At 42.5% G+C, this 14,092-nt stretch overlaps 1 long non-coding RNA gene across 1 annotated transcript; it reads left to right on the top strand.

Moving 5' to 3' along the window:
• Window positions 1-589: 589 nt before the first annotated feature.
• On the top strand, window positions 590-6,365 carry LOC115690481 (uncharacterized). Its single transcript, XR_004006847.2, has 3 exons — window positions 590-1,740; window positions 1,837-5,089; window positions 5,313-6,365. It is a non-coding gene; the product is annotated as an uncharacterized LOC115690481 (long non-coding RNA).
• Window positions 6,366-14,092: the final 7,727 nt, after the last annotated feature.

A 14,092-nucleotide genomic window follows, 5' to 3' on the forward strand; every position in this document is an offset into this window, starting at 1 on the left:
GCTTATACACTCCTAGACCAGCTAATGCGATTTTAAAAATCCTCCCTTTGAGCTTCAGTGATGGAGTTCCCATACTCTTCTCGACTCTTTCCATGAGCTGAACCATCTGAATTGGTCACGGCCCAAAAAGTTACCGGGCTTGACGATCTGCAGTTTTTGAGGGGCCTTAATACCCTGAAAAACTCGTTTGGGTCTCAATTTTATCATAAATTTTTTTTTCTTATTAAAGATTCTCAACTTTAGGTGCAATTTCAATTCTACCATAAACTTTATTTTATCTCATAAAAATCTCTTAACTTTAGGTTTGGTCCCAATTATACCCTAAACTTTTTTTGTTATATAAAAAACTCCAGTTTTAGGTTCAGTTCCAATTTTACCTTAATTTTTTTATCTCATAAAAAATCACCAACTTTTACTTGAAATAAAATTACCCCTAGTAATCCTTCCATCCAAAATCGCTCTTAGTGATCTTATATGGCATTTCCATTCCAACTTTACGATAATTTTTCCCCAAATTCCAAATTCAAGAAGATATCTTTTGGAGATGAAATTCCATATTAGCGCAAACAACATTTTCTTGGATATGAAATTTGGGTAAAAACGAGAGCAATTAGGGCAGGTTTTCTTCGATTGTTCTTGCTCATGAGAGAGTCTTCTTTTCATCTCGCTCGGGAATCTTCGATTTTGTGCTCGGTATTCAATCTCTTGTGCTCGGGAGTGTTCCATCTCTTGCGGTCATTGAGCTCGAGGCACTCGAGACACTCGGGACGCATGAACAGCTCATGCTCGGGAGCCGGTGGGGGTTAACGGGATAGATTCGAGACTCGAGTAAACCGATTTTTTGATTTGAGATGATTTGGCGCCGGATGCGGGAGCGAGGGAGTTGGTCTGGTGAGTCTCTGGGGTCTCGCCCGTCTTCTCTTCAGTCGCATGTGTGTAGTCGAGGGGCCGCGCTCTCCCGCACAGGGAGGTCTAATGGCGTCGACGTGCCTCCCTGCGTCCGCGGCACCCTCTCCTCCTTCGTCGCCTTCGACTTCCCTTTCGCGACGCCCGCCGTCTCGGCTCCCGCGGATGCCCTGTTCACCGGCGTCGGGGCCGGGTTTTCCGCGCGCGGATCGCGGCGGTCGGAGGAGCAGCAGCGGCAGCAGAAGAGCGCGCGGGCTTGGCTCCGGAGGAAGAGAAAGTTGAGCACGCCCCTCTCCATTCGGATAGCCTATGGGTAATTCTCCACCGTAAATGGTATGGCTGTTGCTCTAGAAGTGGCTCGAGCTGGTGAAGTTGGATCCGTGTTAGGATAGTTTCGAGAAGAGAAATGTGGGTGAAGGTGGAATCAGAAGCCTGGGAAGAAGGGCACAGTTGGGATTGTTCCGGCCGTGATTCATGGAAGAATAGGGCCAAAGCCGTAGGTTAGTGCTGCTTCTTTTTACAGAACTTGGTCCCTGGAAAGGACTTGATCTTGTTTAGTTTTAGTGAAATTGGTCTTATCTGAGGATCGAACTGGCAAAAGTATGTATTTTGCATCGACAGATGATGCCGGGTTCAATCAAAACTTATTGGAATTTGATTCCTAGTGTACGTAGGTCAGCCTCATGCTCAAAGGAATACCGCATTAGTGCCCTGCTGTCGGGAAGGAGGAAGATCATTATCTGCGCTGCCGAAATTCTTTTTAAGCTTACATATGCTGATTCCGGGGAAACATCAGTTGCAGCAGATTGGCGACCGAACCTGAACTTTCATTCAGTTAGGAATTTTTTGTTTCTCCGATAATACTCTAGTGAATTTGCTTCTGATGTTTTGTGATTAGCATCATAAGCAGTATGCTTATAAACATTACAGGAGTGCTTCCCTCGGTTTAGTCCCACGAAGACACCGTTGCCACCACCATTGCCATAGGATCCGGCAGAGGAGGATGAAGAAGAAGAAGGGGAGAATCCTGAGAAGGAAGGGAGGGACTCGCCTGAGAAGCAGTAAGCAGAAGACTCCTCGGTGATCAAACGTTGCTCCACCTTTGGACATTCTTTGCAAGCGATTGCTCAGTATGTCCATTACAAGTAGGTTCGATCTATCCTGCCTACTCAAATACAATGAAAACTGAGAATCTCGAAACACGTTTAGAAATTTCGGTGGATTTTTAGATTCTAGTGTAGGATATTGATTTGTGTACTTCTCAATGTAGTACTGCGATCAATGGACAGTATATCTACTAACTGAGACCTGACCCATGTTTTCATGCATCACTTAATGAGGAACTTCATGATCCCGTTAAAAACTATCAAATTGCAAAAAATTCACAAATATTGCATAGTCGTAGCTCTGTGCCTAGTTGTAATTAGAGGGAGTCACACTGGATATAGCTCAACTTATTCAGGAATGGGAATTATCGGTAGGCCTCATATCATTATAAACAAAATATTTGTCAAGAAAGGAACTGTAAGAATACTAATCTGAAGTATCACGGACTATTTCTATCTCGCTTCCATTATTGTTATAGATACATCATTGATGGAATAAAGATTCGACTTCCCGCTGGATGATTCTCCAGATTCACTTTTGCCTATGCAGTATGCTGCTTGTTTTGGATCTGGTAGGAAAACGTTATCATTTGTAATCATTGAAATAACATCAGACATGGTCGGTCTATCTGTGGCACCCTCTTGAACACAGAGAAGACCAACGTGGATGATTCTGATCAGTTCATTCTTCGGGCACAAGGAACCGAGAGATGGATCCATCAGCTCCAAAATGTCACCTTGACTCCATAGGTCCCATGTCTGCAATAAGTTCAATATTCATAAAAAATGTCAGAATTTGCATCAAATTTGTGAGTGGAATAATCTGATATGTCTGAAGTTTGAACCACATACCTGCTCTATGAGGCCAACAAGAGTAGATGATGTGAAAACAGTATTTTTCCTGCCAGTAACAATCTCCAGAAGTAGAACTCCGAAACTGAAGACATCAGACTTCACCGAGAATATTCCTTTCATGGCATACTCGGGAGACATGTAACCACTGCACATTGTTACCCACCATAACAGGAAAATGTCAGACATGTAAGAACTGTTTACAAGACAAATTTTGAGAGAACTGTGCAAGGTTGCTTAGAGATACTGTGCTTACTATGTTCCGACTACCCTATTGGTGTTAGCTCTGGATTCATTCTGCCCAAAAATCCTGGCCATCCCGAAATCTGATATCTTGGGGTTCATATCATCGTCGAGTAATATGTTGCTTGCTTTTAAATCTCTATGTATCACTTTCAGTCTTGAATATTTGTGGAGATAAAGAAGCCCTTGTGCGACACCTTCGATTATACTCAGGCGCTTATTCCAGTCCAGCAATTTCCTTTTCACTGGATCTGTCATTTTTATATTAAAAAATACAATTGGCAGTCGACAAAAGAATTATTTACGGCAATGGACATCCACTACGAATAACTATTTGAGAACCCAAATTGACCGATCTATCTACTCACCGAAGAGAAACGTGTCCAAGCTTTTGTTTGGCATGTATTCATAGATCAGCATCTTCTCTTCCCCTTGAATGCAGCAACCCAGTAGCTTAACCAGATTTGTGTGTTGAAGCTCAGCGATCAATGTAATTTCATTCACGAACTCCTCCAGCCCTTGTCCTGAATTTCTTGAGAGCCTTTTCACTGCAATTTGTCGTCCATCCAGCAGGATGCCCTATGTATGGTAAACCTGTCAGCACTCGCTGACCATCTATCAGATGGCATTTGGAATCATAGAATAGAGTCTTTTACCTTGTAAACTGGTCCAAAACCTCCCTGTCCCAGCTTGTTAGCAGGTGCAAAGTAATCTGTCGCGGCATCTACCTCAGAAAAGCTATACTGCTGAAAGTCGCTGCGACTCGTTTTACTCCGTTTCAGACCGAATTTCTTAGAGGGCATCATCTGTTGGTTTAGCAATGCATGGTTCTGCTTTGTTTCTGACTCTTCTGCAGATAAAACAGAGAGTATTTAGACTTGTACTCTATGTACCCTACCTGGTGAATATCGTCAAAACAATCTAAAGTCCCGACCATTGTCTTGCAGAAGCATCAGCTTTCTCTTCCTTAAGTATAGAAGATAACCCGATATTAGCACAGCCGCAGCTATGACAGTGGCTGTGAGTAACCATACCCACCACTTGTTTTTCCTTTTGCTCATTGAACCTCCTTCAGCTGGAATCCATAGCAAATGAGAATTACTTTAATGAAAGTCGTTCTACGTGCAATACATTGCGGATAGCTGTATTTAGTCCTATCATGCCCCATTTCACATTTTGCAAGCTGCTGTAACAGGGGGCTCTCAGTTTGTAACTTTGTCGCAATTAGGGTTTTGCATTTAAGTACTAGTTAGAGATCTGACCCTTCAGAAGTAAAGAGCAAAACACAAGGCTAGAGTATATTACAATATGCACAGTGTATTTAGATCTTTTACATACCATTGTCAGCAGTCGAGGTAAGCACGTAGAGAACATCAAAGTTATCATTTGGAATATATGTTCCTCCCCTGTTCCAAAACTCACATCCAGTTCCATCAGTAAAAAGACTCCCAAAAGCTATGCAAGAGCAATTGTTCCAGCACATGGAATGGCAATCACTCAGGGTCAAGCTTGAATTATGGTCAGAATAGAGCAATTCCCCTTTATTATAGTAGCCTCTCTGTTGCACAAACAGCTCCGAGCCATTCCTACAAGCCGACGGCTTTTGATCTACACACACAGCACCCGAGTAATTCCCATTCGAGTTGCACGAACTGGTACTTGAGTAGAGCCAATTAGTACCATCCTTGGCCAGAGTAGACCGTACTATTTGACCCCACAGATTAATTTCCCACCTTGTGATGGTGGAATTGTTCTTCAAAGAGAAAGTGAAGTACTTCTCGTTTTCATCCGACACAAAGCTGAACTCATATGCTGTCTCGTCTCGGGTCAGCTCAGGTGCCATCTGAAAGCCTCCATTTTCCCATGCTCCACTGGTCCAATATATCTCCTCGCGGTGCCAAATCACTAGCTGGTTGGCGCTTCCAGGATCCATGCCTAGACGGAAAGCTCCTGGACCTGGGTCCCGGTCGCTTAGCCATGAGGTGAGTGTCCAGTTAGTCCCGGCTTTTATGTCTAAACCCAGTTTCATTCCTGGAAGTAGAGTGCTCGATGGATGATCAAAACTTTGCCACAAAACCCTTCCCACTGTTCCATCAGAATTCACCTCCCTCAATAGCAAATTCCCGGTATCGAGCAAAGTGAGCGTCACGTTAGTTGTGACCGGATCATTGGAACTCACCACAATCGTCTGGCCACCGTTTGCAGTTATCTTCAACCTTCCATCATTGTCCAAGTTCAGAACTCCAGACGAATTGAAAATAGGGTTGTTTGGATTCGCCACCCAGACAGCTTCGGGATTATGAGGTAGTTTGCTGTACCAGATTCCCAAGTATCGGTAACTCGAGGAGCCTGGGCTGAAGAAGCCTAGTTTGAACGTACCTTTTGGAGCAAGAAGGTGTTCCCAGTCCTTCAGCTGTTGGCCCTGCATCAGCTGGAATACAATTTCTGCTCTGGAGGTGAACGAGAACAAGAGAACAAGGAGGAGGGTTTCGAGTTTCGCCATCTTCTTCTGCAAGAAAGATGACTATTGATATCTTGCAGGAGTTCTTTGCTTTAGGCTCTCATCTGGTGCAAGAATGCGAAATTGTCTTGGACAAGAGGCAAAGACAATGGCCTAGGAGTTTTCTTATTGGGGCTATTGCAAGATCTTTTTTCTGTATCTTCTCTTGTTAGACTAATCTACACATATCTTTTGTAAATTTGGTGCTCAAATTTCCAACGTGGGGACACCTGAAAAGTCATACTATAGTACATTAGGTGCTTAAAAATTCTTTAGTGGTTTGACTTTTCTCCCCATTAACACCCTTTCTGATTAGGATATCATTTAGTGTCATCCTCACACTTTAAACGATGAAATCAAAACTGTAGACATCGTACGTGCGTTTACTTTGAAAAACAGGAGCATGAGGGGCCCTGCAAAGTATTCTAGAAGATTGCATGTTCATCTACTTATTGCAGTAATGCGTATAGACAGAATCCAGTGGTTGCAGCTGAATTAGTGGACTCATTCTTGCACGGTTGTCTTTTGATGATCCAACTTGAGATTAAAAGATGGGATATTCCAAGATTATGAGAAAAAACACGTCTTTTTTTTATTAATAAAATTAATGTGAGATTAATTATTTTTTGCTGCTCTTTTGCATCATTTTGTTGGTGTGGAGGACTAGCTAGGACTGTAGGACTGGGGATTGTATATAATGGGTTGTAACTTGCAAGCAGACAGGATTGACCTAATCAAAATGTTGCCTTTTCTTCTTCTATGCAAGTCCAAAGTGCATCCTTAACTTGACTGAGTAGTCTTCAGATGATGCAGTATACTGGAGGTAAAAGTTGACTTCTTCTGGCCTGTTAGGCTAGTATATATTTGGTTTGATCCCTTGGTCAATGTTAACAGATCAGTTTGATGTATGCAATGACTAACGGTGTATACTTTCAGGGAATTATTTCTGAGAATACAACTATCTCGAAGTTTTAGCAACTTGATGAAGATGTAAATAGTCCCCGAGAACTTGCCCGAAACATGCCTGTTTCTATTTTAAAGCAGTTGCATTGGCTTCATGCTTTTCGTTCTCGTATTAGTTTTGGATCATCTTAGTTCATGTCCAAAAGTATGTGTAATTCCGTGAGAAAATCACTAGCCCTAGATGCACCGACATCTGCTTGGTTTTTCAAAGTAGCTTTCACTATAGGACAGGAATGGGTTTGCTCCTAAGAGAGATCCGTGTGAAACCCTTATGACCAATGATTATGATTAATCTCCCCGCAATTATTGGCCCACTTTTTTTGGGTTTTGTTAGCCATTATCATTACGTGATGAAGAGATGTCCCGAGGAGAATTCCGATCAAGATTTGGAGGAAATGTGTGGAAAAGAGAGGAGCCGCCAGAGAGAACGAAGCATTTTCAAGTTGTCCGCTTTTTTTGAAAACTAGTGCCAAAATGTGAAAACTTGTGCGTCTGCTGATCCTCTTCTGGTGGAGAAGAATCTTGGTTTTAGTTCAACCTTCCAAATCATGTGAAAGATTCACACCATAACTGGTGGGAAATGTGAACTGACACATAACATGTTTACATGCTCTATGATGTACTCCAACATGTTTTTTCTTCGTACAGCGGTCAGGTAGTATTCTAGGCCGAACTAAGTTCACACCGTGGCATGTTTGGCCACAGAGAAGCATTCCAGTTCAAAGTGATTTATTGGGTTGGAATTGAACTTGATAGAGAAATCTTCACTATGCTGTTCAAAAGAGGACATGGAACATTAATGTGTCCCTACTCAAACTTTCTCAGTCCCTTTTGGACACCTTGATTTAATCGAGGCAAGTACTTGCATAAAGAACAAGACCTGGTCAGCGCTTTGAAAATTCCTGAGCAGGTGAAATGAAGCTTTTAATAAACGATGAGCACTGTTGAAGTATCAATAGGAAGTGCTGTGTGTATGACAAAATGACTTGGCTTGATGCAAGATCACTCATTATGGGAGGGCCGGGCTACTCAGATTCTTAAACCTTGGCAGACAGCCGTGACTTGAGCTTTGCACATGCAATGAGTTACCTTGGGCCTTGAGGCCTCAGCCTCTTGATAACTTTTCACTCCATGGATCAGGATATCCCAGGTTCTCGTCTTGTTCCGCTCATAAACCACTTGCTATTGAGAAGGTACTCAGTACAAATGGTTGTTAATAGTTTGTTTTTAACAAACAAAGAGCAGTCTTGTCTTACATAGAAAAGATGTGAGTGTGTGGATCAATATATTAGCATGAAATTTTTATAGCCTTACAATTGAAGACCACGAGCTAAGTGGCCAATATACAATACATGTGTGCGGGTGGGCGAATAATTGTGCGATTTTAGCTCGATTATTAGGCGTGGTTAGCACTTTTACGGTGGCGGCGAACTAACAACAATGTGCTTCATGGGGTTGGACCAATCAGTGTGGTTGGCATGCTTGACCAAGTCGGTCGGGTTGACGAAGACGTCGTGGTAGAGGCGCATGATGAAGATATGCCCACCCTTGCCCTATTTGTAGAGGAACCCATCCAACTTCTTACCCTTTGGCCCATCTCCTGTGGTAGTGATAGTTAGCAACTGCTTCTTTCCTCTCACTCCATTGTTGTTGCTATTTTTTTGATAAGCATTGTTGTTTTGAATATCATTTGGAAGCTTGAGTCTCTTGATCTGCTTGTTATGAGAGATGTTCTCAAGTATGATGGCTGACTTCCCAGAGATAGCCTTCGCAGTAGGCTTTCCCGTTCGAATTTGATTGGTGAAATTAGTTGATAGTTTGGTTGTAAAACAAACAAAGAGATCCTGTCCCACAGAGAAAAGATTTAAGTGATTGGGCCAATATATAAGTGTGGAAGTCTTCTAGCTTTACAGTTGAATATCATAAGCTAAGTGGCCAACATACAATACCCGCGTGTGAGTGCATGAATAATTGCGCGATTATTAGGCACAGTTAGCACTTTGCACGACGGCGGTGAATCGACGTTGATGTGCTTCATGGGATCGGACCAAACAAGGTGGTTGGCGTACTTGACAAAGTCGGTTGGGCTGTGGAAGACGTCGTGGCAGAGGCACATGATGAAGATATGGTCGCTGTTGTCGTACTTGTTGAGGAACCCGTCCACTTTTTTGACCTTAGGCCCATCTCCTGTGGTGGTCACAACCAGCAAATGTCACTCCCCTCAGTCTATTATCGTTGCTATTTTTCTGATGAGCATTATTTTTTTGAACAGCGGTTGGAAGCCTAGGTCTTTTGATCTGCTCGTCCCGAGAGATGTTCTCAATCATGATAGCCGACTTCCCATAGTTCACCTTCGTAGGGTAGGCTTTTGCGTCTGAGTTTGGTTGGTGAGATGTGTTGATAGTTTGTTTGTAAAACAAACAAAGATGTGTCTTGTGCCACATAGAAAAGATGTAAGTTTGCGGGCCAATATATAATTGCGGAAGTTTTCTAGCTTTACAATTGAAGACCGAGGGCTAAGTGGCCAATATATAGTACATGCTTGTGGGGGCATTGCGTGATTTTGGTGCGATTATTAGGCGCACTTAGAACTCTACATGACGGCGGCGAACCGACGACAATGTGCTTCATGGGGTTGGACTAATCAGCATGGTTAGCATACTTGATGAAGTCTGTTGGTCTAAGGAAGACGCTTCGGCAAAAGCACACAATGAAGATGCGGCCAATCCTGCCGTACAAGTAGAGGACACTTTCGCCTTCTTGCCCTCTAGCCCATCTCCTGTGATAGTCACAGTCAGCAACTGCTTCATTCCTCTCACTCCATTGTCGTTGCTATTTTTCTGATGAGCATTGCTATTTTGAACAACATTTGGAAGCCTAGGTCTCTTGATATACTCGTTGTGAGAGATGTTCTCAATCATGACAGTTAACTTCCCATTGATCGCCTTCCTAATGTAAGCTTTTGTGTTCGAGTTTGGTTCATAAGACGTGTTGATAATTTATTTATAAAACAAGCAAAGAGCTGTCTTGTCCTACATAGAAAAGAAGTGAGTGTGTGGGTCAATATACAAGAGTGGAAGTCTTCTAACCTTACAATTGAAGACCATGGGCTAAGTGGAAGTCTTCTGGCCTTACAATTGAAGACCATGGGCTAAGTGGCCAAAATATACGTGAATAATGTCGCGATTATTAGGCGCACTTAGCATTTTGCATGGCGGCGACGACAGTGTACTTGTTGGAGATGGACCAATCATTGTGGTTGGCGTGCTCGATGAAGTCAGTTGAACTGAGGAAGATGCCATGGCTGAGGCACATGAAGATGTGGCCACCCTGCCGTACTTGTAGAGGAACCTGTTCGCCTTCTTGCCCTCTAGTGTATCTCCTTTGGTGGTCATAGTCAGTAACCTAAGTCAAAACTGTTGCATGTGACTATGTGAAGGCTGTCCTTCATGATAAAACTGTATTTCTTTACTTTTACTCATCTTCATATGATGAATTATGTGTTTTCTACTGTACGTTAAATTCTGGTATTCTGCTCTGTCTAGCTATAATACACTATGCACAATGGCTAGTTTTTTTTCCCTCAAACATGAGGATACTACAAAGCATACTGGACCTATCAAATCATCTTGTTCCGCTGTAGGAACCTCCATTTGCATTGTTGTTCCATTGTACTGTAGTTATAATAGTTGAAGAGTGAGATTGCTTCCCTAATTCTGAATTTTTTCCCTTTTTTTCTTTCTTTTTTTTTTTTCTCTTTTTTCCTTATTTCCGGTCTCTGGCTTTTTTTGACGAGGGCTAGCCTTTTTTCTTTCTTTGTTTGGGATTTGACGCATTTCTCACTCTTCTTCTGACGTCCTTTTTGGCCTGTACTTTAAGTGTCCTAAGCATTATTATGCAAAGAGACAAAGTTTCTTTATTAGGGTTGAAGAGAAGAAAGTCAAACATAGCGTGCAAACCACATTGATGTGCAAACCACATTGATTGGTCCATCCCAATGAGGCACATTGCCATTAGTTCGCCACTGCCGTGCAAAGTGCTAAGTGTGCTTACTAATCGTGTTCAATTTGAGCAATTATTTGCACACATGTTGGTACAATATATTGGTGACTTAGTCCATTGTCTTCAATTGTAAGGTTAAAAGACTTCCAAACTTATATATTGGCCCACATACTGACGTCTTTTCAATGTGGGACAAGACACCTCCTTGTTTGTATTACCAACAAACTATCAACATATCTCACCAACCAAACTCGGACGCAAAAGCTTACGCTTTGAAGGCGACCTATGGAAAGTCAGCTATCATGATTGAGAACATCTTTCACAATAAGTAGATTAAGAGACCTAGGTTTCCAAATGCGATTCAAAACAGCAATGCTCACAAAAACAACAACAACAACAATGGAGTGAAAGGAATAAAGCGGTTGCTAACTGTGACAGGGGCAAGAAGGTGGACGGGCTCATTTACACGTACTGCAAAGGCTAACACATCTTCGTCGTGTGCCTCTACCATGGCATCTTCTTCTACCAACTTTGTCAAGCACGTCTACCACACTGATTGGTCCAACCTCATGACGCAAATCGCGGTCAGTTCGCCGCCGGTGTGCAAAGTGTTAAGTTCCCCTAATAATTGCTCCAAATCACGCAATTATTTGTACACTGCATGCGGGTACAATATTGGCATCTTAGCCCATGGTCTTAAATTGTAAGGCTAGAATATTTTGATAATTATATATTGGCTAACAAACTCACATTTTTTCTCTGTGGGACAAGACACCTCTTAGTTTGTTTTACAACAAAACTATCATAACATCTCACCAACCAAACTTGAATGCGAAAGCCTACACTGTGAAGGCGATCTTTGTGAAATCATCCTTCATGATTGAAAATATGTCTCATGAGGAACAAATCAAGAGACCTAGGCTTCTAAATGCTGTTCAAAATAGCAATGCTCATGAGAAAAATAGCAACGATAATGGAGTGAGAGGAATGAAGCAGTTGCTGATTGTGACCACAATAGGAAATGGGCCAGAGGGCAAAAAGACAGAAAGGTTCCTATGCAAATACGGCAAGGGCGGTCACATCTTCATCGTGTCCCTTTGCCATGCTATCTTCCTCAGCTTAACTAACTTTGTCAAGCACGCCAACTACATTGATTGGTCTAACCCTATGATGCACATCGTCGTCAATTTGCCACCACCGTGCAAATTGCTAAGTGCACCTAATAATCGCACACCGCACACGAGTAGAGCATATTGGCCACTTGACCCATGGTCTTCAATTGTAAAGCTGGAAGACTTTCACACTTATATACTAGCCTACACACTAACATCTTTTCTATGTGGGACATGACACCTTATTGTTTGCTTTATAAACAAACTATTGACATGTCTCACCAACCAAACTCGGACGCAAAAGCCTACACTACGAAGGCATTCTGTGGGAAGTCATCCATCATGATTGAGAACATCTCTCATGACGAGCAGATCAAGAGACCTAGGCTTACAAATGTTGTTCAAAACAGCAATGCTCATCAGAAAAATAGCAATGACAATGGAGTAAGAGAAATGAAGTAGTTGCTGATTGTGACCACCAGAGGAGATGGGCCAGAGGGTAAGAAGGCGGATGGGTTCCTCTACAACTATGGCAAGGGCGGCCTCATCTTCATCCTATGCCTCTGCCACGACGTCTTCCTTAGCCCAATCGACTTCGTCAAAGCATGCCAACCACATTGATTGGTCCAACCCTATGAGGCACATTAATATTAAAATAGAGTAATTATTTGTGCACCCACATGCGGGTGCAATATAATGGCCACTTAGTCCATTGTCTTCAATTGTAAGGCTAGAAGATTTTGGTACTTATATATTGGCCCACACAAGCACATCTTTTCAATGTTGTACAATACACCTCTTTGTTTGTATTAGAAACAAACTATCAACACATCTCACCAATCAAAATCGGAAGCGAAAGCCTATGCTGCGAAGGCGACTTATGGAATGTCAGCCATCATGATTGTGAACATCTCTCACGACAAGAAGATCAAGATACCTAGGGTTCCAAATGTAGTTCAAAATAGAAATGCTCATAAAATAATTGCAATGACAATGGAGTGAGAGGAATGAAGCAATTGCTGACTGTGGCCACCATATGATAGGCCAGGGGGCAAGAAGGCGGACGGGTTCCTCTACAGGTATGGCAAATGCGGCCATATTTTCATCATGTGCCTTGCCACGGCGTCTTCCTAAGCCCGACTGTCTTCAATTGTTAGGCACATTGCTATCAGTTCACCACCGTCGTGCAAAGTGCTGAGTGTGCCTAATAATCACGTCAAAATCTAGCAATTATTGCGCGCGCACACAGATGGGGTACAATATATTGGCCACTTAAGTCCATTGTCTTCAATTGTAAGGTTAGAAGACTTTGGCACTTATATATTGGCCCACACACTCACATTTTTTCTATTTGGGACAAGACACCACTTTGTTTGTTTTACAAACAATTTATCAACACATTCCACCAACCAAACGTGAAAGCCTACGCTTTGAAGGTGACCTTTGGGAAGTCAGCCATCATGATTGAAATCATCTCTCACGACAAGCAGATCAAGATATCTATGTTTCCAAATGTGTTTAAAAACAACAATGGTCAGAAAAAAAATAGCAATGACAATGGCACGAGAAGAATGAAGCAATTGCTGACTATGACCACCACCGGAGATCGGCCAGAGGGCAAGAAAGTGGATGAGTTCCTCTAAAAGTACAACAAGGCGGACATATCTTCATTGTGTGCCTCCACCACGGCGTCATCTTTAGTCCAATTGACTTCGTCAAGCATGTCCACCACACTGATTAGTCCAACCTCATGAAACACATTGTGGTCAGTTCGCTGCCGTTATGCAAAATGCAAAGTGCACCTAATAATTGTTAATTTGAAGCACTCTACATCATAAATCGAATTCGCCAGCAGCATTAAAAAGAATGAGTACCCTAAAGCAGAATCTTTCACTCAAATAATAGAATAAAACCGAGCAATGTGATTGGTGTTACTTGGTTAACAGCTGCGATTGCAAGAGCGAGTTGCGAGAGAGAGGCATGACACTTGTGAGTTTGAGCGAGACTGTGAGAGGGAGGCAAGGTTGACTGTGAGGGAGGGCCGGAAGCGAGGCTCGACTGTGAATTTGTGACAAATAAGGCAACTGTGAGTCTATGACAGAGTTGAAGGCGTGAGAGTGAGATGAGGCTAGGGTTTCTTTTTTTTTTTTCTTTCTTTTTTGAGGACCACGAGTAAATTGCAAAAGGCGTGAAAGATTTTCGCTTTCACTAAAAGTGAGCTGAAATTTAAAAATATATAAATCGGTCTAATAAGAGTGGCCGGTTCCAAGTTGAAACAATGAACCGGACCGGTATTCATCGATTCTAGTAAATTGGAACCAGGAACCGGACCAAGTCCCCATGGGAACCGCCGATTCGGTCTGGTTTCGAGCGGTCCGGGCAATTCCCAATTGCTTTACACATCCCTA

This window comes from Syzygium oleosum, unplaced genomic scaffold (assembly GCF_021117445.2).
Source record: "Syzygium oleosum isolate NSW1041296 unplaced genomic scaffold, Sole_v2.1 Sole_v2.59, whole genome shotgun sequence".
Lineage (NCBI taxonomy): Eukaryota > Viridiplantae > Streptophyta > Magnoliopsida > Myrtales > Myrtaceae > Syzygium > Syzygium oleosum.